The sequence below is a fragment of the Cupressus sempervirens genome, chromosome 2, assembly GCF_028749045.1.
Source record: "Cupressus sempervirens isolate cs-2001-9-10 chromosome 2, ASM2874904v1, whole genome shotgun sequence".
NCBI lineage: Eukaryota > Viridiplantae > Streptophyta > Pinopsida > Cupressales > Cupressaceae > Cupressus > Cupressus sempervirens.
This window is the reverse complement of record NC_143119.1, coordinates 222318878-222344033: the sequence shown is the minus strand read 5'-3', so window position 1 is coordinate 222344033 and position 25156 is coordinate 222318878.

Below are 25156 nucleotides of genomic sequence, written 5' to 3'. Positions count from 1 at the left end.
CAAGAAACAACATCCTACATGGAATCAAATTGTGAGCATACTGCACAATCTAAATTAGGAAATGATAATACTATAAATTCAATCTCAACTAAAAGATAGCCATAATTACAACTATGTTTTTTCTATTTCAAGTGCCATTTGCCTTGTCTAAGATTCTTCCAAAAGCAAAAATGTTGGACAAATCCTTCCATAAAGGAAAAATCAAAACCAAAAGTCTATATAAAGGTAAAAAAACAAAAACAAGCTGCATACAAAATTCCAAAAAAGATCTCAAAATTTCACATTCTATTGAATGTTACCAATTAGTTGTAGCCACCACATGTTCAAATTTCAACTTAATCACTAGGAACAGAATTTGCAAAATACGTCTAAAAACTAAAAAGATTACAAAATTATTATGTAATAGAAATGCAAATTCTCAAAGCTCAATCCAACAAAATTGTAAAACTTTCCAGGAATAAGCTTCTTATAATCTCACATTTTGTACATTTCGCTCATTAAAATAAAATTTAAAAAATTAGAAATTAACAGGGAATGTTAAAAAGAAAAAATTGAAAATATTAGAGAGAGGAAATGATGCAAGGCATATAGAAACAATTGAAGTGAGAATTTTGAGCAGATAACTCGAAAATGATATATGCACATTAAAATATGGTGAAGGTACAGGCTTGAAATTATGGGTGCTACATGTATAAGAAAAATGAACCCATGTCTTTGAGAATCATGAGAAAATAGAGGAAGAAAACCTTCACATTGGCTTTGCAAAATGTGAATATTTCAAACCCTTCAAATAGAAACAAGAGACAACAAAAAATCATAGAACAACACAGACCCGTTGTGAGCCAAATCAGATGATTTCACAGGTCTAAAAAATGATTTTATCCCACAATGTGTTAAAGGCAGTCTACGATTCTTCAAATACTCATCAAAAAAAGTTGCTCAAAAGTAAAAGGTGGTACTTGTCACGATGTGGAAGCCACTATTCTAAGAAAAACCTTCTTGATCTACAAAAAAAATTAAACTATTTTTGTAAACTTATCTAATTGACAATTTCTTTTTAATTGATAATACAAAATGGGAAAAGTAATTGTTCTTATTCAAAATAAAGGAAATTGTTCCTACCTTAAAAAAAAAATAGAAAGAACAATTAAGCGATGTTTTTATTCCATATTCTTGTCTTAACAATTAGGGATTTATGAATCAAACTATTCAAAACATGCATAGAATGTTAGTTGAACAAGTTTGGTTCCTCTACAGCTCAAAAATTACAAGAAGGAATGTGTAGCCTCGTGACAGTTTTCGTGCTCAAATATTTGAAATAATACTTTGCAAGCAATTGAAAACTTTAGTCAACACATAGTCTAATGTGTCTACTTTTAGAAATATGATGCACATTTCTACCATCAAGCAACTTGTAAAAAACACATATTCTCATCATACAAAGGAAAATTCTTTAGTAATTTGAGCTAGTATATGCATTAAACATATTCTCATCATACAAAGGAAAATTCTTTGGTAATTTGAGCTGGTATATGCATTAAACAACTTGGAAATGACTATTATTGATTACACATTAAATCAAAACAATAACTATACCAAAGTATAATAGTTAGAAAATGGTAAAAATATATTTCTAGAAATGAATATAGCTAAAATTTTGTTAAAGAATAGAGAATATACTAAGCATAATTATAATAATTATTTTCCACAATTTATGAGCTCAAATAATATTGTATCTTAATTTTAAGATATTATCAAGATAAAGTTTTAGAGTTTCATTAAAGACTTTTGTAGATTTCATTTTCACAGACACAAACATCAAATCATTCAAGTTTATTTCTAGTAGAAGTATTCTTAACACATTTAACTATGATCTTCATATAAATGTTAATTATTTTATTAATAAAAGATCATTTTCACTTATAATGAAACAAGCTTTTTAAAAAAAGGGTGTGAGCTAAACAAGAAAGGGAAAAAAAATTAATAAATGCTAGACATTGCACTTGTAAAAGTTAAAAAAGTTATATATTTAAAAATTTACTTTACATAAGTGAGTAGAAGCTGAAATAATTATTTCAATATTTCATATAATAATAAACTAAACAACATTTACAAGATGTTTAAGTTAATATGAAAAGATACAAAAGTTGTTCAAATGAAGTTATTCAAGTATATCTACAAATCACATTTGAAAAGATTTAGTCAAATATAAATGGAGAAGACACTAAAGAATGGAAAATTAATATTAGCAATTTAATTTATGATTTCTTTTACTAATTATGCAACAATAGCTATTTAAGATAAGGTAAAAATTTGTTCAATTTTCTCAAAAAAACCAATTCACTAGCATTGCATTACTTTTTCTAGTTTTAATACCAAAGCATAAGGTATTTTTCCATAATTGAAGTCTCTTCTTGTTGAATCTCCCTTTTGTGTTTATTTTTTTGCATGCCTACCAAATGCACCTTTTGAGCTCTATTGTCTGATTATTTTGAAACTATCATGAAGATGTTGAAACCACATTATATGTAGCAGACTATTGCACAATTCCTATGAATTATTCTAATATAGTTTTGAGGTTTTTGAGTACCAATAGATTTTTTTAGAAGATAAGATTTCTACAAGCGGAAAAAATTAAAGTTTAGTAAATTTATTTTATTTTCTTATTATATGATAGATATTATTTTATTTCTATCAAAAGAAACAAACAATCTCTCATGACTGTAGTAAGATTTCTTAATTTCTTTAGAAGATAAGATTACTACTAGTGAAAAAACTTAAATTTCAATAAATTTATGTGTTTGTCTTATTATTGTAATACCCCAAAATTGGCTCATTGCCATTATACCAATTTTGGTTTGTCTAATCAGTTCTAAAACCTTATTTAATTAGGCAATTCTTATTCTGATTGTCACTACTTGACTTAATTGTCAGATGCAGAAAACCCTAATTTGCATTCATCATGCTTATTATTTAATTCTTATAGTATTTACTCATATTAGTCGCATTGAAACCTATTTGATTTAAATTTAATTTAATCTAAATTATTTATACTTTATTAAATTAAATTATCACCTAAGGCTAATATACTAAGGGGTTAAATTTATTTAATTTAATAAATATACTTATTCTAATCAATTGAATGGAAGAGGTATTTATGAGGTCATATCTCATTTTATTAAATTAAATATCTTTCCTAATTCTACTCTTCAGTTCAAAATGGAAATTCCTAGTTAACTATTGCTAGAATTAGAAGTGATTCAAATCACTTGCTCTCACACTAGAGTCTGTCTGAGTTAACTATTTCTTGCACTCAAGATCTAAGGCAGTTAACTCCATCTAAATTTGGAATCCTCCACTATGACTAAAATTGTGCTTCAATCTCGACCGTCGATCTGAGTTGATCTCATGCATTGATGGATTCCAAGAATTCTATTTAAGGGACTCATAATTCCTCATTAAGGAGGTTGAATAGAATTGATATCAAATTGTTGTTGAAATTCATATTCACTTAGCTCATATATTTGCACACATTTACATTCCTAGCTTAAGCTCATTTAGTTAAAATATGTATATGCTTAATCTAGTTTCCTTTATACATTTTTACATTAAGTGCATATCTCATTTTAGATTACATTACATTCTCACATAGATTAGTTTCATATAAAATCCTTCATTCTTAGAGGGTCTAGTTGCCTAATCCTCATCTCTAAGGATATTAAACAGGAAAAATCCCTTTAGATAGGAGGCAACGGGTCGTGATGTTGAGCGTTCTGGATGAACAATTCAATTTTCATTTCAGGATGACTTCATAGGTAATGACCACGTTGAAGTGTGTGTGAGGTTTAGAGGCCACATTCCACGCATACATTTTTGGTGCCCACTGTGGGGCTAAAGAAATCAATTTCTCTGGCCTCATCTACATTTATTTTATGTTATTTTAGTGTTCTATCTCTACTATTCTATACTAGTCCTTGAATCTTCACACGAGACATTTCATTTTCACACAAGGATTTGAAGGTTCTTGTACTAATTTTTATATTGTATCACGTGAAAAAGTGCCCCATTGCACAAGCCTTTGCGCGGCACATCATTTTCTCGCACAACTTGAAGAAAGATTTTATGCGACCCTTTGCAAGATTTTGTGCAAAAATCTGCAACAGCAAGTTCAATTTCAGCTTTTTTTAGCATTTTGTTCGTTCAATTTTGCTAACATGTTTTTCTTGGAATCTGTGTTATTATGTTTCTCTAATTTTTTGCAGCTTAACTATTGTTTGCAGGATGTTTTGACGAAGATTCCTTATAAAACCCACTCAAATAGAAACTCACCCTTGTTTGTAGGACAATTGCCAAAGATACATTTGACAAAGACCATTCTTTAAAAAACCCACAAAATAGCATGTCTTCTTTATTTCTTTCAAAACATAGATTAATTAGGGCTTGTGAACTTCTTAGGGTGCAAGACAGAAGAATAGGGGATTATTCTCTTCACCACTTGGAGGTCATGACCAAGGGTGAATCAAAAACCTAGACGCTTCTGAAAGACAACATTTCGAGGGAGGCAAGCAGTTTAGTGGTTCTTCAGTGCTCATTCTTTTCTATGAAGAGATGATGGTTTCTTTTTTAAGGGAATCAAAATCTTTAGGAAGAATGATTTTGGATTGATTAAGCTAAGTGGGTAATTAATCTATTTTGCATGTTTGGGCGAGGAAATAAGGTAGAGGATTATGCTCTTTCCCCTTGAGGAAAATTAGAAACTCAGACCCTTAAATTCAAACCACCAATCTGTGTCAATCCTTTAGAGGGCCTACCAGAGTGATCCAACCTTCGGGAATGATCCAACCTTCGGGATTGATCCAAGTGAGTACACTCCTTTTGCTAGAGATTCCAACTCACTATAATCAAGATGCTTTGTAGAGTGAAAGACTCCAAAGCCAGATTAATTTCTTTCCCTTGATTCTTGATATCGCATATCAAGGGGAAGCTCTATCTGTACACTGGTCAGCGTCGGCCCCTGGCTTGCTAAGCAAGTAGTGTACACTTTCAGATGCTGGTGTGGGTTGCTGGTCTCAACTCCACTTATAGAGCCACCAAGAATTAATATGAACGGAAGCCAAGTAAAAACCTTTTAGTTAGAAGCCACTCGGTTCACCTCTGAAAAGAGGCATAATTTTTGTGCAAGGAGGGGAAAGAATCTCTCCTATAGAAATCACCATAGGCATGCTACTGGATGTTTGAAGGTGGTATACACACTCGTCCCCTGCCATAAGGGTTCTTGTTCAGCGTATACTATTGAGTCTTTTAAATATACCAAAAATACGAGTGCCCTCTAGGGGGTGACACGGCTGTGTGAGGTACACGCATTTGCATAAGATGTGGGACAAAGGTTTCACCTTCTCTACCATTTTCTATTTCTAGGGATGAAGTGTGTTTTTTATCAAGTCTTCAACATGTCCAAATTTTGTCAAAAAAACTAAGAGTCAAGACTCCCTTGTCCTTTTGAGTTGCTTTGTCCTCAATTGGATTGTATTTGACTACTGCTTGTTTCCCACTGTCTTGTTTAAACACTTTGTCTTGGTTGAAACTTAAACATCTATCCAAACAATTTTCACAGTTAACCTTGTTGTCTATTCAACAAATCAGTCCAACTAGCCAGTCAATCTGTCCAAATAGTCAAGAAATCTCTTTGAAAATCCAACACTATTGTCAATCTAGTCCTTATTTTCACACACAGACTTGTATTTTCTCACGCGAGAATTCATCTTTTCGAGCAAGCCGGTCTAGGTCTTTGCACGAGATCTTGCATATACTTATGCGAGATCTTGCCAACTGTCTTTGCTATCCTATCACTTCTTCACGTGAGTCAAAGAAAGTCTTCGCATGAATTTAAATTGTTTTTCTAAGTCTTTGCACGACTTGGTAAACTTTCTCATGCAGCTCACAGAGAATCTCTGCACGAGGCCTTGCTCTAAGATTGTTAAATCAACTTATTCGACCAATCTGTTGTTAGGAATAAGGTGTCTCAACCTTGTATAATTCCTATTCTTATTATTTATTTTGTAAAATGTATTTCTTGCAAATAATGTTGATGTGTCAACATCTTGAATTATGTGTAAGGAGATCATGACTAAAACGGTTATAACAAATTCCTATGACACGTAAGAGCTATGTTAGGAAGATTCAATGACAGGTGAAGACATGTGGCAACTAAGATATTTGAGTACTGTACACTCTACCCCAATAGTGGGGTAAATTTTTTGGGGTTCCTATTTTCTCGGAGAATGGTAAAACCCTAATATGGTTTACCTTTGGGAGTAGCCCTAAAGTGAAGCACATGTTATAAGCACTTTTAGGGTTGTGAAGAGATGCGATGCGAAAAAAGGTGTATTGTTGATACTGCAAGTAGCTACTGGAGTCTTCTATTGTTGATGTTGAACTTGCATTGCAAGTGTATTGTAACCTCGTGTTGAAGATAATACATTGTGCAGGTTCTGAAGGGGTGGGGTTGTTTTACAGAAAGGTTTTTCTCCACCGGAAAATCCTTGTGTTATGTGTTCCTTTCTCTGTCTAATTTATGTATGCATGGTTGGCTGCAATATTGTTATTTACATGATATTGAATCTATAAGTGTGGAAGATTTTAATAGGATTTGCATCATACTTTCCTTATGAGATTAGTGTAGGAAGTTGTTTCCGCACCTGAGTTTCCTTACATCTGTGACCTATATTCAGTCTATTTCCCACATTAAGTTGTCTATCCTTTATCTAAAAATAGTCCCAAATAGTGACACTTTTCTTAACTGAAGACTTATGTCTTGTGCTTTGACTACTCTCGTCTATTAAGTTGTCTTCACCCTCATTCTTTAGTGCTCATCATGCTTTGAGCTACATTGGTCATAACCTTTGGTTGTTCTAGCCTCTAAATCAGACTATTTGTGCCTTAACATACAACATTCTTACTTTGTCCTTCTTTTTGGAGACTTATTCCTAGTACAGTGCTTGTCCAAGTGTCTTTGCTCTTTGCCCTTGTCTATGACTGTCGCAACAAGGAGTGGCAATGTGTTTTATCCTCTTAAACTTAGGTGAGGTCATGCTAGGGGTCATAATCATGGAAGAGGTCACTTACCTTTTTTTGCACAATTTGCATCTAATTCATTTAGTGAGGCATCTTCACGGTCTCCCTCACCTGTCAGATCACCTCGAGTTTAGCACGCATTTTCCATAAACCTGTAACAAACTAGGAATCCTTTGTATCAAGAGGATACTAAGACAGTTAGAGGTCTTGTATGTCTAACTTCCTTTTTAAAGGACCTTTCAAAACACAACATACTAAAACTGAACACATTCCTACAATGACTAATCATGAACCTAAACATGGTAGTCATACTAGACATCAAGAACCACCTAGGAATGACAAAGAGAAAGAGAAAGACCATGACACTGATGAGGAATAGGAAAAGGTGGAAATACTCCCTGAACACATAGAAAAGTGTCAAAGAGATAAAAACTTTCAAAAGGTCATGGGAATCCTACTCAAAAAAGAGAAAGAAAAGTACTTTCTCAAACTTTCCCAAGAGGGAGCTAAGCTGCCCCCTCATTTCAATGTGGAAACCATTATCACGCCTAAAGAAGAAACTAAGACTTCCAAACTCCAAAAACAATTGAAAATTATGCAAGACCAACTAGCTCAGATGATGCATGAGAAAGAGAAACTCGCAAAAACATACACATTAGGTACTCTTTGTCCATTTTCATTTTACAAGGGTGTAAACATGCCTTCTTTCCCACAAGGCATAGAGCTACCTAAGTATGACAAGTACTTTGGCACCACTAATCCCCAAGATCACTTATGGGAGTTTGGCGCCTTGCCTATGGAGTTTATACATGATCAAGCATACCTCATGTGTTTATTCCCTAGGAGCCTTGGTGGTCAGGCTTTGGAGTAGTTCTCACACTTACCTCCTAGTATTAAGATGTTTGATGAAATTGCCAACTTATTTGTCCAATAGTATTCTCATAACATTCAACTCCCTATCAATATTCAAGATCTATGCAACCTTAAGCAAAAAGTTGGAGAACCTTTTCTCACATTCCTCCAATGGTGGAGACAACTTTACACTAAGTATTCACGCAAAATTTTGGAAACGAAAAAGCTTGACATCTTCACTAATAATCTTCTACTTGATTTCAGATATAGAGTCCAAATTCAAGGTCCAAATACCTTTGAAGACATGATTACACAAGCTATCCACATCGAGGAATTTATGGTCAAAAAAGGTGAACCCACACTTCAAAAGGACACAAAACAAGGTTCCCCTTCCAATAGGCATATAACCAAACATGCCAACAAGAACTGAGAAATTGTACATGATGGAGTTGTTGACAATGTCACCCCCAAACCTGTTAAGGTGGCATTTAATCTCATAGATGGCCTCAAAGCAGCCAAAAATGCTGAGAAACCTCCTTCTAACAACAAGACATCTGGGAACAAACAAAGAAACTCATGGGTCACACGCCCTAAGCGAGAATATACAACCTTGGGTGAACCTTTGGATGTAGTTTACAACACATTGTTACAACACAAACTTATTTCACCAATGAACAATCCTCATCCCTATGATCCACAACCATGTCCACCATGGTGGAATGAAACCTCATTCTATGAGTATCACCAAAATAAGGGACACAAAACTAGCAACTGCATAAACTTGTGCCATAAAGTCCAGGACATGATTGATGCTGGTGAACTTGTGGTAGATGGACATAACAAAAACTCATATCACAAGGCATTCGAAGAGCCTTTCCCAGCCTATAAAAAAGGAGAGACTTCAAAACCACAACCCAACAACAAGGTCAACTATGCATATTCCAATGATGACAATGTGATCAACATGGTTGAACTTGTAGATTCTAAATACTACGATGTCATTACCATTAAGGGCAAACAATATAATGACAAACCCAAGACACCATTTTTCTTGAGGGGCCCTACCTCCAACACAGTGGATAACACACCCTCGCAACACTGTGCTAATGATGTCACTCACTTTGGCCAAGTTGGTGCTCAAAGGCCCTACGCCTTCTACTTCCAATCTCAAACAACACAAAGACAAAGCCCTTGCTAGTCCATCTGGCAAAGGTGCAAAACCCATAACGAACTCAACAGCAACCAGTTATAGTGTTCTCGATCAACTAAAACAAACTAATGCTCATATTTCCATCTTTGAGCTACTAAAAATCTCGCCTGCTCACAAGTAGATTGAGCAATTTCAATCCATGGTAGGTCACCTAACCTCACCTTATCTTATGACCTTCTTTGAGGAGGATGATAACTTGCTGAGTCACTGACACAATCAACCTCTGCACATCGAGGTTATCATCCATCAAACATGTGTTCATCGGGTACTCATCAATAACAGTGTTGGCCTAAATATTGTCTCTGCTACTAAAATTGAATTGTTCTGAGGACTTTATTGATCCTCAATGTAAGATCACCATCAAAATGTATGATGAAGTGGAACAAAATTCTTTAGGTCTTGTGGTCTTACCCATTCGCATTGGTCCTGTAGAAAGAGATGTCACCTGTCAAGTGCTTGACATTCCCTTAGCTTACAACATTCTATTAGGATGGCCATGGATACATGAGATGCACATTCTGCCATCCACATGTCACCAATGCATCAAGTTCCCATTTCATGGCTCCAAAATTACTATTCTTGCCACTACTAGCTATACCTACAATATGCTCAAAGCTGTTGAACCTTTCATCCCTGCTAACTATGAATCCACTGATTATCATGACAATAAGTTGAAACAAATCAAGCAATCATTCAAACTGAAAGAAACTAGCATGGGACATTATCATATTGAACTATTACTATCATTAACATCTCTCCCAGAGTCTCCTCGGCATTATGCGAGACCCTCCGAGGCAAAGAAGCCCTTCGTGCTGACACCTTAGACCAAGTATACATGAACTTTCATCAAGGCTATAGTTCCCTTAGAGGATGGAAGTGAAAATAGAGCCATTGTTGCATGGATTTACAGAGAAGAGGTTCCAATAGACTTAATAGAGCAAGCTTGAGAAATCACTCCTAAGAAATATGGGCCTTGTCTTAGGCTTATGAAGTGTTTTGATTACAAGGGAACTGGCCCTATTAGGTGCAATAACAATGGCCTAATTGATCCTATCAAAACAACAGCTCGAAGCAATAGTGATACAACTGGCCTAGGATTTAAGGAGTTTTGTTTCCATTTGGGACCTAATAAATTCATACCATAACGTAAGAGTTCATCTAGAAACGATTCACAAGCTAAGTCAGATACTCGAGAGGAACAATCTGATGATGAGGATTCTTATCCTCATCCTATTCCTCATGATCTTGCTAAATTCTTCACTAAGCTAGATGACTTTGTGCCATGTGTTAGCACTGTGGATGATACCAATGATTCTTCTGAGGACAATACTAAGCAACTCAAACATCATTCAGAAAAGGGAGAGTCTAGTCAGTAATTACGTATTGAGTATTTGTGTAAGAACCCAGATGATGAAGGTGAGTATGTCCCTATCATTGTTGGGGAGTTCTATAATCTCTAGCCATGTAGCACTGATTCTAAGGAATATGAGTTTGACTCTCTTTTAGAAGAAACTGTTGATAAAGACATTGACCAAGTACATGTCTATGAAAACCAAATCGAAGAGGGTGAAACATCTAGAGTTAGGACTGATGGGTCTAATCCCATTAGTTTCCTAGAGTCATCAATTGCTAACCTTCATACTCAGAGGTGTTTGAACACATCTGTGGATGAAGTCACCGTAGGTCTTGAATTACTGGTCCAAGCACTTAATGACTATACTATGAATGCAATTGAACCAGCCACCACTCTCTCAGTCACACATCCTGAGCTTATAGACTAGAACCCTAATGCATCTAGTGAAGTCCCCACATTCCAGAATGACTATGCTCTTGCCTGCTACCTAAATGTTATCAAACTTGTAATGTCTTCCACCAATTGGTAGAGTGTCAACATGACTGAGGCCGACATCAAATATCTTAATCATACAATTAAAAAGAAAAAATGAAAAAGGTTTGATGGTGAAAACCACATTATGGCAGTATCAAAACCCAAAAAAGTAAAAATAAAAGATGTATCCAAGGGTGAAAACCTTTCTGAGGCACCCGAAAATGAGATATTTGATGCACTTTCAAGTCACTTCCAAGAGAGATCATCAGTGTTGATAGAGACAACACAGCCGATTAATCTGGACATAGAAGAACATCCTCATATGATACATCTGGCACAGTCATTGTCACCTTAAGAAAAGAAAGAATCCATTACCTTTTTCAAAGAAAAGAAGATAAATTTTGTTGGACATACTCTAACATGCCAGGACTGGATCCTGATCTTATCATGCATCACTTGTCCATAGCACCAGGCATCAAACTAGTTAAACAGAAACTTCAAAAAATACATCCTCATGTTGCATTGCTCATCAAAGCAGAACTAGAGAAACTTCTAAAAGTTGGTTTCATCTATGCAATTGATCATGCTGAATGGATATCCAATATTGTTCCAATCTCCAAGCACAATAAATCTATCAAGGTTTGTACTAAATTCTATGATCTCAACTTGTCATGTCCTAAAGATGACTTTTCACTTCTTAATATTGATATGATAGTGGACATGACGGCCAGCTATGAGATGTACTCACTTATGGATGGGTTTTTTGGATAGAATCAGATAAAAATTGTGCTAGAAGACTAGGAGAAAACGGCTTTCCCATGTGCATGGGGAACCTTTTTCTGGAATATAATGCCATTTGGTTTGAAGAACGCTAGTGCTACATATCAGAGGGTTGTTACTAAAATTTTCCATGATATGATGCATAAGACCATGGAGGACTACGTTGATGATACCTTGGTCAAAAAATTGCTAAATGCAATACTCATCTACAAGATTTGGGACCCATCCTAGATCGTATGGAAAAATTTAGTCTTCGGCTCAATCTGAAGAAATGTGCATTTGGTATCACATCAGGAAAGTTGTTGGGGTACATCATCTCTGCAAAAGGAATTGAGGAGGATCCGAAGAAAGTACAAGCAATAATGGACATGCCACCACCTAGAACATTAGTCAGATGAGAGGACTACAAGGAAGTCTCCAATCTATTCGTAGGTTTATCTCATAGTTGGCAAATAGATCACAACCCTTCACAAAGACCTTACATAAGGGTGTAAAATTCAATTAGAGCCAATATTGTGAGCAAAGCTTAACATAGATCAAACAATATCTTGTCAATCCGCCAATCTTGATGCCTCCTATCCATGGGAAACCTTTTCTTTTATACATTTCAGCAACTAAAACATATATGGGAATCCTATTGGTTCAAGAAGACAACAACAATAAAGACAGAGCTATTTATTACTTGAGTCGGGCAATGATCTCTTATGAGAAGAACTATAGCATTATTGAGAAAGCTTGCTTGGCAGTTGTCTTTGCTTCCTAGAAGTTGAGACACTACATTTTTATCCATACTACATGGCTCATGGCTAAAATAGATCCACTAAAGTACTTGCTCAGTAAGGCAGCTCTCACAGGAAGATTGGCTAAATGGGTTATGATACTCAGTGAGTTTGACATCCAATACATTGAATGCAAGGCTATCAAGGGATAGGCGATTGTGGATCAGTTGGCCAATGCACCCATGTAGAGTCTCTTGCCAATGAACATTGGTTTCCCTAATGAGTCAATTCTGACACTCACACACCAAACGTGGGTCATGTTCTTCGATGGGTCCTTCACACAACAAGGATGAGGTGCTGGATTACTCTTCATTAGACCACAGAGATATTCATTGCCCAAAGCGTACAAGATTTTATTTCCTTGTACAAACAACATTGTTGAATACGAGGCTTTGATCAATGGCATGAAAATTGCAGCCGAATGGAGAGTGGATCAGTCAGACATCTTTGCTGAGTCTCATGTTGTCATCAATCAGGTTAATGATGTGTATCAAACAAAGGATGAAAAACTAATTCCTTACAAGCACATGGTTGATGACTTGAAGAAGTATTTTGCACACATTACCTTCCAGAAAGCTCCACGAGCAAATAATAAAGCATCTGATGCCATGGCTACTTTGGCCTCCCTGCTACAGAGGCTTGAAAATGACCTCCGGCATGAGTTCTTGGTGGAAGTGTTACACTACCCAGCCTAGCCTATGACACCCCTGATTCTAGGATGATTTTTTCTATTGTAAGGCAAGAATCATCCCGCTACCATCACATTTATTCCTATCTCCACAATCAAACCATTCCAGAGGGTCTAACCTAGAATGAGAAACGTTACCTAATCTATAATGTTTTGCATTATGTCATTGTTGTTGATGATCTGTATAGGAGAGGTCTTGACAGAACACTCCTTAGGTGTTTAGAACCAGAAGAGTCCAAATGCACACTAATTGATATTCATGAGGGCATTTTCTTATCTCACTCAAATGGCTTGACACTAGCTCGCAAACTCCTTAGAGCTGGTTACTATTGGCCTAAAATGGAGCAAGAAGCTATCAAGTATGCTAGATCCTACAAGCAATGTCAGCTACATGGGAATCTGATCCATGCTCCAGCCAAAGAGTTGATTCCCTCTACTATAACATGGCCATTTAAAAAATGGGCCTTCAACTTGGTGTGTCAGATCCACCCAACCTCTTCTAATGGACATAAGTTCATTATCATAGCTACAGATTACTTCATGAAGTGGGTAGAGGTAGCACCTCTCACAGTTTTCGATAGCAAAATTTTAGCTCTTTTTATCACAAGCTACATCATCTATAGATATGGTGTACCATCCTCAATTATTACTAACAATGGAGGAAAATTCAAGAACAAGGACCTCAAGGAACTATGCAAGAAATTCAAAATCACACAACATTGGTCTTCCATTTATTACCCCTAGGGTAATGGCTAGGCTAAGGCATCCAATAAGGTAATCCTCAAAATTTTTCATCACACAGTCAGCAAATCAGGGAGAGACTGGCATCTCCACATTAATCCAGCCTTGTGGGCATATAGGACAAGCATCAAAACTCCAATGGGCATGACTCCCTTTTCTTTGGTGTATGGGGCTATGTTGTGCTTCCAATAGAGGTCAAGATTCCTACCTTGAGAATCTCTATGAAGGGTCTTATTACTAATGATGACTATAGGATAGCTTGGCTACAAGAGCTAGTGTTACTAGATGAACGTCGACAAGTGGCATGTGAACATCTGTGAGCATATCAACAAAAAATGTCAAGAAGCTACAATTGGAGGGTCAAGCCACATGACTTCCAGCTGGGTGATCTTGTCTTGAGAGAGAACCCTAAGAATCAATAGCAATGAGTCCAAAAAGGGAAGCTTGAACCAAACTGGATCGATCCTTACATCATTAATATAGTATATAGATCTAGCACATACCAACTTTCCACAATCAAAGGAGAAGTGCTCAAGGAACCTGTCAACACTCTCCACCTGAAGCAGTTTTACAATTGATCGAATATCAGTAGCTCTTGTACATATCTATATGTCCTAAAAAAATCATAAAATTTTGAAAATGTATTGAAAAAAATTGTTACCCTGGTGAAAACCTAGTAGTAGGCACCTTGGTAACACCAAAAAAATGAAAAAAAAAAATACAAAAAAAAAAAATTTGGAAAAATAGAAAAGTGCCATTGGTGAAAACCTGGAAATAGGCATCATGCTAGCAAAAAAAGAGAAATTTCTACCAAAAAGGTGAAAACTTGGTAAACAGGCACCGCTTGTTCCCAATGTACCATCTTGCAATGCATCTTCTGGCTCTCTATATAGTTGCTTTACTGCTTTTCCTAATTTTCGCTCATGTATCTACGGTTGAGTCTTCTCACAGCTCGGGGGCATTCCCCTTTAAGTGTCACTCCTTCTAAGATTCTCCTCATAGAATATCTTTTGTGAAAACCACCAGTCATTCTAGCTATGTCTGCCTATTGTTGCTAATGTCACTCTTTTCAAGATTCTTCTCATAAAATCTCCTTCACGATAATCACCAGTAATTCTAGCTATGTCTACCTACTGTTGCTAGTGTCACTCTTTTCAAGATTCTCATAAAATCTCTTTCGCAATAGTCACCACTTGTTTTAGCTATGTCTACCTATTGTTGCTTGGGTCACATCTCCAGATTCCTTTATAGAAAATCTCTTTTGCATCAGTCACCAGTCGTCCTGGCTATGTCTTTCTACTACCACTCAGTCCTCCTAGGTTCTTCACCTTGAAGATTCATCTTTGACCTTAGTCACTAGTCATTCTAACTGCATCTGCCTACTGTTGTCCCCTACTAAAGAGATTTCTTTCAAACATGTTCTGGACACTGATACTTGACATTAATCATGTAACATAGAAATGAACTCAAAATGACATACTTTTTTGGATATGTTGATCTTTTTTTCTTTGTTTTTACTTTATCATGTCTCCTCGAGCAACTCGATGATGTCATTTTTTACTAGAGAAGTAATGACTCTTTGCTTTCTGTCTGTAGTTTAGCTCCAATTAGTCGACATATTCCTATAAGAGGGGTGTCTACTATAAGAGCCTCCATCTCGTATTGGATGGTCAGGTGTACCTCGACTCCTTTTAATAGATATGTTAATAATGTTAGATCTTCTCCTTGTTTGTTAGAGTGAACTCTTCATGCTATAGTACATATTGATACTCATCCTGCTAATTGAACGTACAGGTCACTATGAGTATACCTAGCACATTTCTGTCTCAAGTTACGAACACAAGGGGCATTACAGATAGAATACTTAGCATAAGATGGATCTCTCGTGTGTTTGGTGTGTTTGCCATGCAAGCAATATTCTGGTCATCCTAGCACTTTATCTTTGATGCTTATGTTAACTTGCTACATTAAAAGGGATAAATGTTCTTGTCATTTTGGCTTCTTGTGCATTGAATGCTTACATTTAATCTCAACAAACCTATGACATATGTCCTATTCATATTACGATGATTGCAAAGTCAGTGGTAATTGTAGGATGTTTAAGCTTCGTTTATGTCCAGTGATGATAAATTGTCGAGGCTCGGTACCCAAACCTAGGGTTGCACTTAATATAGTCTTGCATTACATAATTCACTTGCTTAGCATGCGATTCAGTGGCAATTCTGTCTCTATTCTTCATGATGAGGGATTGGGGGTCTCTTCAAATGTATCTGGACTCTCCATGACTGCACAAGTGTTTGGTTTGTTGGTTTGCACTCCTCAATGGAATACATGTCACTGTTAAGCAAAAAACACACAACACTGCATGAGATGTCAATTCATTTCCATATGCATTCCATCCATATACTCACATCATCTACTCTACATAATCATAATCAAATCACATCAAAATTGAGCATGCATCCATCGCATAACACATTCATCTCATCGATATCTCATGTACATCAAAGTAAAATAGACACAGAAAATGACATGTACAGAGGGATACTCGACTCAAAATCTCATATATAGATATCAAAAAAAATTTTCAGTACAAAAAATGGGTGCTACTCGAGTTCTATCAATCAAAATGATACAAAATGGTGCTAGCACACCAATCGATACATAGCCAGATAACAAAATCAAGAGCTACGAACATAGCATCTAACTCTGTCTTGTACCTCATCTTCAGGAAGAATAGGAGTAGAAGGCAAAGGAGGAGGTGATGGCATGTCAGGTCTGGCAGGAGGTCGCGTACCTCCAGACTCATGAGCATACTAAGAGAAATGAGGGACCTACAGAGCCTCATCAGGCACCACTATCAAATACACTACAAAATAATATGCTACTTGGGCAGCCTATAATCGGACCTCGTCCTATAGCATCTCTGCCCTCTACTCGACAGCCTATGCATGCTCTCTCCATCTATCAATCTCTCTATCTCACTCTGCCAGCTATGTGTCTCAGACAACTACCAATATCTGTAATTCTCCCAATTGATGGGAGGCCACATGAATCTGCTCTCGGTATCACCGCACTATATCCTGCACCCCAGTAGCAGGCTGATCTAGTGTCTCCTCATCCAACAACTTTGGGGCCTGCTACTAATGTGTATATTATTGTGGCACCTCTTGTTGTGGTGCCTCCTCCTTGGTCCTTAGCCTCCGTCACTAACCCTGCACTGTCCCACTGCCTCTAGCCCCAGTATCTAATCTCATCTGTCAACGAGGAATCTGTACCTGCTGAGTCCTATGACGGACCTCTGGCTATGGCTGCTACTGCTACTACGGCTGAGATGCCTCCTATTGTTGTGGGCCCTGTCCCTATGGAGCCTATGCTACCATCCCCACGAGATCTGTAAATCATGAGAATGGGTGGCTAATCAAATGAGCCTAGTATGAAGGCACCATCCCTACATCTGCCACATCTGGGAGATAGTCCCACTGTGTCGCAACCAAACTATGCACATCTATCATTGATCACCCTAGGTTTATTCATGGTGGCCACCCCCGCTCTAAGTCCTTCGCTAGTCTGGCATAGGCACAGTACTCCTGTGATATATCCTGCGGTCAGTCGTACTATCGCCACGCCTGTAAAATTACAAATCGCTCAATGATTTGTGTCATCCTACCCAATAGTGGCCATGAGAAAAAAATCCAACCTATCTCTCTAGGGGCATCATCCCACTCCTTTGTCTCTCGCCAGGGCCACCATACGACGGAGACTAGGTCATCAAGATGGGTCCTCCAATGCTTAGTCTTACCTAGGCCAACTTGGGTAATGTGTCCTCAGTATTCGAAAATGTATGGCTCCATCAGCTTGTGGGCATCTTCATGAATGGACCGACATATTGGTAGATGCTCCCATGCCAAGATCTATAGCACGTACACCCCAGCGGCCATAGTCTTCTTTCCATGGAAGACTATCTCATGCATCTCATGGAACATGTGTGCCAGTATACACTGGCCCCATCTGAATATCTCTGGGGCCTCTACTATTTGATGTAGCATAACACCCCAACCACACTCCAAGACATGTTGTCCCCTATCCAACATCAAAAAACAACTCAAAAAGATCGATAACATTGTTGCCAATCTATGTGTCTACCCATAGGTGTGTATAAGCTCATCCCAAGTGATGGCTCATCCACTAGCCAACTGCCTCTGAAAAATGATAGGCATTGCCTCTATACCTATAATACAATACTCTCTCTCCATGGAATGGGATCCACAAAATCCTCTAGATGTCCTCTTGGGTGATCATCATCTCCCCCACTGGTAGATGAAAGGTGTTCATCTCTGAATGGAAATGCTCCACCAAGGCTATGAGAAGGTCATGATTCACCAGAACTGTTGGGATCTGGCATAGCGACAATAGACCCAATCGCTCAATATGTGCCATGTTAGTAGCATCGAGACTTTGAATCAGAGCTTCATAGGGCAAAAAATGAGACCTAAATGACACATCGTCAAAGTCCTCCTGCATATACGACCAACAACAACAAGAAAACAATTAGTACTCAGTCAATATAGCTGAACAATGACAAAAAAATGCAAATTCTACACACACACACACAAAAAAAAATTGCACTTTTTTGTCACTAGATTTCGCACGAAATCACAAGATCTCACACGAGATTTCATTTCTTCGTGCGAGATTTCGCTTCTTCTCACAATAAATCACATTCTCACACAAGAAACGAGATCTTGTGTGTGAAGATCAAGAGGAATTTCTCATTCTTCACACGAGAAGTGGGTATCTCCTATGCGAGAACTTCCACCAAAGTGCATGAGAAAACACCAATCTGTGTTTCTTTGCATGAGAAGAGAATGTCTTCGCACAAGAAATGACAATCTCGCGCAAAGATCGATTGACCCTAATTAAAAACATGCCTAAAAATGCAATAAATGATCTTGAAATGCATGAAGCTAAAAGTACAAAGGATGGTTATTGATCACTCACCGATCGTCCATAGTCCTCTAGCTGGCTATTTCGTCGAGAGTGCTTGAAACGGTGATACCTCACGTTCACTGTCATAACCCTCTCAGAGCTCAATTCACTAAAATACAAAATGCACAAATGAATTGAAAATGACCCCTTGGGCCCTTATATAGGGGTTGACCTAACTTTGGAAAGTGCTCTGATTTTGCAAAAGCAAAAATCACCCCCTAGCTAATTTGACCATTCTGAATCCATTTTTGGAATCAAATTTGAAATCTAACACACCTAAATGCCTCAAAAATGTGTTTTAAAATTTTGAGAACTGACACAATTGAACGCTTGTGCACTTTGAATTTTTCTAATATTTTGGGATTCTTAGAATTCTTTCAACTCAAAATTCTTCATATTTTCAACATCCATTTTGGAAATAATCAACTCAAGTCAATTGTGGTCAAATTTGGTCAACTTTTGGTCAAACTTAGTCTTCTAGACCTTCAAATCACTGCAAATCAAATCTAAATTTTGTTTTGATCGTTTTGATCTCTTCTATATTCTGCTAAACCTTGGATTTCTTTTGTATCTTTCATCATACTCCTTACAACATATTTTTGGTGTGTCATCTTTCGATTTCACTCTCGAGGGGGCAGGATGATTACATCATTGAACTTGAAATCAAAATCGATCTAAATCTTCATTTCTCAAGGCATTTTGTCCCTATCTTATGTCCTTATCACTTGGGGCATCTCATTACTAGGGGCATCTCCTTTTCCTCTATCTGGCATCTTTGTCATATATCTCATCTTTCTATTAGTTGATTGTATCACTCTTAGGTATCTAGACATTCTGTTTGGATCCTTAAAGGTTAACCTCTATTCTAGAGATAATCTTTTAAATGCTTATAAAATCTCAGGTATCTAGGTATTCTATCTGGATCCTTAAAGATTAAGGTTCGTTCTAGAGATAGTCTTTTAAATGCTTACCAAATCCCAAGTATCTAGGTATTCTATCTGGATCCTTAAAGATTAAGCTTTGTTCTGGAGATAGTCTTTTAAATGCTTATCAAATCCAAAGTATCTAGGTATTCTATCTGGATCCTTAAAGATTAAGCTCTGTTCTGGAGATAGTCTTTTAAAGGCTTATCAATTCAGGTATCTAGGTGTTTTATTTGGATCCTTAAAGGTTAAACTTTGTTCTGAAGGAAACCTTTAAAATGCTTATCAATTTAGGTATCTAGGTGTTCTACTTGGATTCCTTAGGATCAAGCTCCGTTTTGGAGATGGTTCTTAAAAGCTTATCAATTGGTCTCCATATCATCAACTTCGGAACCAATCTCATCTTTGCGTCATGCTTTCTAATTTTCTTTGGATTGAATGTGTTGCTCACATATTCATTCAAAGAGGGGAAAAATGTAATACCCAAAAATTGGCTCATTGCCATTATACCAATTCTGGTCTGTCTGATCAGTTATAAAGTCTTATTTAATTAGGTAATTCTTATTCTGATTGTCACTACTTGACTTAATTGTCAAATGTAGAAAACCCTAATCTGCATTCATCATGCTTATTATTTAATTCCTATAGTATTTACTCATATTAGTCGCATTGAAACCTATTTGATTTAAATTTAATTTAATCTAAAGTATTTATACTTTATTAAATTAAATTATCACCTAAGGCTAATATACTAAGGGGTTAAATTTATTTTATTTAATAAATATACTTATTCTAATCAATTGAATGAAATTATTTAATTGAATGGAAATGGTATTTATGAGGTCATATCTCATTTTATTAAATTAAATATCTTTCCTAATTCTACTCTTTAGTTCAAAATGGAAATTCCTAGTTAACTATTGCTAGAATTAGAAGTGATTCAAATTACTTGCTCTCACACTAGAGTCTATCTGAGTTAACTATTTCTTGCACTCAAGATCTGAGGCAGTTAACTCCATCTAAATTTGGAATCCTCCACTATGACTGAAATTGTGCTTCAATCCCGGCTGTCGATCCGAGTTGATCTCACCCGTTGATGGATTCTTGGAATTCTATTTAAGGGATTCATAATTCTTCATTAAGAAGGTTGAATGGAATTGATATTGAATTGCTATTGAAATTCGTACTCACTTAGCTCATATATTTTCACACATTTACATTCCTAGCTTAAGCTCATTTAGTTTAAATATGCATATGCTTAATCTAGTTTCTTTTACACGTTTTTAGATTAAGTGCATATCTCATTTTAGATTACATTGCATTCTCACATAGATTAGTTGCATATCAAATCCTTCATTCTTAGAGGGTCTGGTTGCCTAAGCCTCATCTCCGAGGATATTCAACAAGCAAAATCCCTTTAGATAGGAGGCAACGGGTCGCACTATTGAGCATTCTAGATGAACAATTCAATGTTCATTTCAGGATGACTTCGCAGGTAATGACCACGTTGAAGTGTGTGTAGGGTTCAGAGGCCACATTCCATGCATACAATTATAGGATAGATATTATTTTATTTGTAACAAGCTTTAGCTACAATGAGAAATAAAAGATTTTATTTATTTATCAATAAAATGTCAATATATATTAGAACTATATAAAATGTAAAAAGTATTTTAAAAAGAAATAGAACAAGGCTGCAATGCGCAGTTCTAGCCAAAAGACATTAAATGTACAAATATGTTTAAAATATTAGATGTTGATAAATATTAAGATAATCTTTTTGTACAAAGTTCCTTGGTGAAAAATAACCTTATAAAATTCTTCAATAAAAAAGGCTTAATATCAATAATTATGTAATGATAGTTCAAAAATTAACTTAAAATTTTCAAATTGTTAAAAAAATATTTATTAATTTATAAAATATAAAACTATTAAGATTCATAAAATTAAATTTAGTTTTATATTTTTTTAATCAATTTTTTTATTGGTATTTTTTAATCAAAGGTAATAACATGTTTTTTAATGTGATTTTTTAAAATAATTTATGATATTATACTTCTTTTTTTTTAAAGAAGTCTAGAATTTTAAACTTTGATTGGAATAAATTATAATATTTAAGCATTACAAATATATCTAATGTAATAGATAATAACAAGGAAGTCTAGTTCCTATTGATGGTAGATTTGAATTTGAGTTTTGCTTATTGTCTGGGGTGGTAGATATTATTTTAGTAGTACATGTGTGAATGATAAATACTAGCTTATATATATATATATATATATATATATATATATATATATAGGGAAGTCGAGAGTTATCAAGGCTTTAATTTTGTAACATGTAGTTTAATTATTTATTATTAAATTAAAGCCTCGGGAACTTTTCTCTTCCCTATATATATAGAATATATTTAAGCTAGTAGCAATAGCACCCCAGCACAAAAGAGTCAAAGAATTATTTGTTGATATTTTATATATCTAATATTTATTTTTATTAATTATTGAACTTAAAGAAAGGTTTTTTATTTAGTGTAGTGGTTGTGTTATTATGCCAACGAAGGTTCAAATCTCAGTTGGGTTAGTGCTATTAATTTATGTTTAAGGTTTAATTTAGATTATCTTTAGGGTCCAATTACTTTTATTATTAAGGTTGAACATTAGAGTTTATTATTATTAAATTTGGTTTAGTTTATTGTTTCTTATATTTAATTCTTATTCATAGTGCTCAATTGACATTAATTTTTAATAAGGTTTATTTTTTGTTAGGATTTTCTTTGATTTGTATGGATGGTTACTATTGACACAAAAGTCTGCACCCTTTCTCAATGGTATGACCCTCAAGCAACCTCGTGTAACATGGAAATGACCTCTAAGTGTGGGACTTGTGCTTTGAGGTCAAATCTCTAGAGAAGGTTGTCTTCATTGCAGTCAAGATGCACGTACACTACCACTTTGAGAGAAAAGGGAGAAGGAATACATGAAAGTAAATTGATGAAAGGGAAAGGGGGTGATGCACCTAGATTTAAATGGTTGCAACTCTGCTCATATATGCACAGCACATCAATGAAAAGGCCCAAAAACACAGATCCTGACTCTATTCCACTCTCAAATAATCACATACATGTCTAGAACTAATCAAGTGGTGAACGAAAAGACATCTTCACAATACAACAATCATCAATAGTTTAGACACAACATATAAACCTTAGAAACTAGAAATAAACATTCAAGACAAGCCAAAATACATGTGTAAATCATGAATGGCAAGAATAGGTAAAGAAGAAAGACATTCCATTAATGGAAAGCAAGGAATACAATTGTAGAGCATAAGGCTACTACAAGTAGACATACTAGAACAGAGGAGAACCCTCAAAACATATACACAACTGCCTTTTATATAGTTCAAGCATAAATCTAATGTTTAAATTGAGTTCAAACTCAACCACTGAGTTTAACTTACAGAAGGGCAATAATTGTTAATCAGAGAAGATCATGATCAAATGCACATCCCCATATAGGAAATATAATCTTTTACATGCAAATCTAGCTTTGCAAGGGTAGAAACAATGGCCATAACTGTATGGTTGGGTAGATGGATTACCCAAGACGGTAGAAGAAAGAAAACTACATCATTAGATATGGAGAACGCCAAAGAGTGGTTGCAGATGATCTAAGGATTGATTTTCCATTAAAGAGCTATTTTTTATAGTGTTCTCGATATGTCAAGTCGGCAATTTCATTAGGTCAACTAGATTCAACCATCTGACTTGCCATGTGGCCCTATGTCTCATAACCATTCTGCCACCTTGTCTAGCCTTCTATCTTTATGTTGACTGCTAACTACCTCTTATCACAGCTTTGCAACTAACTTTTCTCTTTAATTGTTTAACCATGTGAAACCACAATATCTCCATCTCTGCTTCGAACCTTGAAAACCCTTTAACTCATAAACTATTGTGACCCTACAAACAACATAAAATTGATCTTCTCACACCATCGTCATGGTCAAGACTTAACATCTCTTTAGTCGTGTGATGTTGTGAGACAGTTAGCTTTTCTCTTGTCATCCTTTTGCAACCTAAGATTGAGTGTGATATAAAATGCATGTGACACTGTGACTGTTATGATCTTAACTACTAGCATTGTCATTCACATTGTCGCGACTTAAAAATTGACTGCATTATTGATACCTTGGACCATACGAAACCACATTCTTTGACTGTTTGATGTTACATGCAACATCACAACCATTTCTCTTAACCACAACTCAGACCCTACAAGGTTGTGAAAACCTTATGAAGCTAATTGTTCCCTTTGATCACAACTTCATCACTTCATTTCGCTATTGACCATGTTCACCTATGAGGTTGCAAAGACAATCCTAAACCGTTGATCACTCCATCATAACTTCTTGTTGATCCTTTCCACTAATCGCTGCAACCATGCAAAGCCATCAAACTAACTATAATTACACCTGTTGGTTCCCAAAATTGTAGATTAGAAATCCAAGAGCCTGTCACTTCTCCAATAGAATTTTGCAATCAGTTGTGGCCAACGAACGGGAATGCTTCTTGATTCCCATGCACTTCAGGCTCCACTACACCTAGGTGGGTAAACCTTCACCTCAAACATAGACTATTTGGTTCAAGGCTTTTTGATAATAAAAATTTTAACTTCTAGAGTTCTCTCACTGGCAAGGTCCTTGAACTCAATCAAAATAGGATTGAATATTGAATGTTTGAATTGTATAATACTTGTAAATGAGTGATTTGATGCTTGTAGGAAGGAAGTTATAGATTTTTCACTTCAATAATAAAAAGATGAGTGCCTTTGCTCATCCAAGCAATAGAGTCAACTTCAATGAATTTTCACGTACAACTTTATAATGTGTTACACACTCTACTGCTAACACTTAAATAATCAAGATACAACAGATCAAATATATACGCAATCTTAAATTAGTCCAGATTGAACTTTAACTGCTTTGGTAGGGAGACAAACTAGATACATATTCGGAAACAATTAAATATTTCACACTATCTGTGATGATCAAATTTAAATGCTAGATGACCATGTCCACTTATCCGACATTTAAATTGTAAACAAAATTCAAAAAAATATTTACAAAGGACTATTCATCTATAGTTTAAATCTCCACGCCTTTAATAATAAACAAAGAACATTTTATTTTATTATAAAAATAAAATAATAGAATTTATATTACAAAGTCATAATGTTGCTCCTTATCCCTCCATACAATAAAAAATATAAAATACTCCTTGAAAATGTGTGA